Here is a 2477-nt window from a genome sequence, read left to right as displayed (position 1 = left end):
ATTGCTACTGCAGTGTTAACAGTAGTGTGGGGAAAACCATTAGTGCAGCTGCGTCAAACTGGAGAAGGAGACTGCATTTGTAGGTAGGAGTTGTAGGTAGAAGAAGAAAACTCAGGCATGGAAAACCAAGCTGCTTTCATGTGAGAGAGAGAGGGAGTGAGCAACGTTGCACTAGCACCAGAACTATACATCATGGTACATGGAGACCTCTTTTAATAAATCCAAGGTGTCCAGAATGGCTAGATGTTGCTGCCCTGTTTATCTGGGGTATACAGTACTGAGAACTTTTTGGATAAAGGACATAAGTTAATCCTCATCACATTGTTTCGTACAATACAATGAGTGGAAATTGGTGTTTTCTGTACAGAAGTCTTTCTTTTCAGAACAGCCAAGTTAGAGGTGGGAGTGGTAGGGTAAAAGTTACTTTGGTGGGCTTATTTAAATATCTCCCAAGTTAATTTAGAGATTTTGGGGAACATATTGATTTGAGACTTCGCTGAGTTTTGATTACATCATCCGGAAACTTTCCAGGTAATTGAGAACTGACTTAAGCTAAATTTCTATTCTGTTTTTGGAATTTGGATTCTAACTGTAGGTTGTAAGCGTTTTTCTTGTTTTATCAGTCTCTCCTATAAAATGCTGGAGTACTGTTCAGAAGATGACTACATGTTCCTATCCCCTTGAAGGATCTGCAGTGAACACTACAGCTCTAAACCACCCTAGCAAGCCATTTGCTGCCACGATTACAATAATTTGATTAATGTAGACTTGGAGAGTTTGGCTCTGATCCTGCAAATGCTTTTCTATAGACTTAACTTTGTGTGAGGGAGTTATTTAAGTTGTTGGAGCAACTTGTGGGTGAAATTCAGCAGTTGCTTTGGTGTTTTCAAAATGCAGATCTTTAAAGTACTTTCTCTTTCTTGGATGTCGGTGGTCTCTTTCATGCATCTCCATGGGCTAGATAAGGGATGTGGAGCCAGTCTGTGGATCAGATTGGTCCCACAGACTAGTCCCGCATGCTGGAACCAGCCCTTGGGGCCGGGCTGGTGCAGGCATGGTATGCAATGCATGCGCAGGGCTAGCTACACATGCTGCTTTCAGCATGCATTGGCTCCATGCCATGGGGTCATGCTGCATATGGCACCTATGCTAGACTGTCCCTATTGCTCCAGTTCAGGCACACAGGACTGGTCTATGGGCCCAGTGAAGACTGGCTCCAGATTCGGCATGGATGGTCATTCTGGTGCAGGTGCTGCTTGCTGTGTGTCTCCCAAATGTGTCACAGGTTCTGCATGCTTGCCTGCAGTGCAGGGTAACTCCTGCCTGGTGTGGCACAGTGTGCACTGGGGTACACTTGATCCAGCATAGACAGCCTGTCTGTGGGCCCAGTCTGGACTGACCATGGATCCAGTGTGGGTGACATATGCAGCACACACCTCAAGCTGGCCTCACACCAGATGGGTTTTACATGCTGTGTGCAGCATGCAGGGCCGGAGCCAGCGCACGTTGAAAGTGACAAGCAGCATTGCAGGCTGGAGGATAAGGCTCTGCAGGCTATATCTTTGACTCCCCTGTTGTAGGGGAATTATTGTCCACAAGAAAAACTTCCAGTCACTCACGCAGCGTGGAACAAAACCCTAGGGATTTTCTCAACCTCCAGTTCAATATATTTTATTTATATAGGATAAAAAATAGGTTGGGGAATGCAAGCTGATCAACTATGCTTGATTGCGGAGTGATTGAGTAACTGCTGAAATAGTCCTTTTTTGGATGAAATGCATTAACTGCTTAATGATTACAGTGACACCACGCAACAGAAATGTTATGCTTAAGTGGGTACATAGAACACTAAAATCTTCAGTTTAACTCCCTGTAAGAAATAGATGGGGGGGTGAATTTTATTTTATTTTTTATAGTCAACAACAGAAGCTTTTAGCTGCATGAATAAGTTTTCTCAGTTTTGCTGTAATAATGAACTCCCCACCTTAGTTTTACAAAGGGGTGGGATTAAGATGTTCCATTTAAAGCCCTTTTTGTCCAAGAACAAAAAAAGGATTTATTTTCTTGCTGTCTTCCATATTCATGTGGTGACACCAGCGTCGCAGAAGAAATCCTGCTCCAGGCACTATGTTTTCCCACAGTTTTTAAAGTCTGTTTTAATTTGCTCTGTTCATCTTTCTCTCTTGGGGTAGGTTTGGCAGGCCACTAAATGACAGTAGTAACATGGCATAGACATTCACTTGACACACATCCTTTGTTACGCTCTTTCACGTCTTGCCAACCCTTCGGTATTATGGGTGGAAGTGAGAAATGTTATCGTTCATTTAGCACTGTTCTATCACTGTAGAAATGGAATTATCATGGCTTGTCTGCCACAGTGAATTTACCAGCATGTGATGTTTTCTGCTTGCCTTGGGTTTGCTGTTAGTGGTAAATGTGCTCTTTAGCATAAGAATTTTTTTGGGGGGGGGGGGGTT

At 43.5% G+C, this 2477-nt stretch overlaps 1 protein-coding gene across 2 annotated transcripts in view; it reads left to right on the top strand.

The window, feature by feature from the left end:
• Positions 1 to 2477, top strand: part of UBE4B (ubiquitination factor E4B) — an 84115-nt gene that overhangs the window by 21289 nt on the left and 60349 nt on the right. The gene's annotated exons all lie outside the window — the stretch shown is intronic.

The sequence above is a fragment of the Gavialis gangeticus genome, unplaced genomic scaffold, assembly GCF_001723915.1.
Source record: "Gavialis gangeticus isolate Ggan-Ray unplaced genomic scaffold, GavGan_comp1, whole genome shotgun sequence".
Classification (NCBI taxonomy): Eukaryota; Metazoa; Chordata; order Crocodylia; family Gavialidae; genus Gavialis; species Gavialis gangeticus.
Note: the sequence above shows the minus strand (reverse complement) of the source record. Positions and strands in the feature narration are given on the sequence as shown.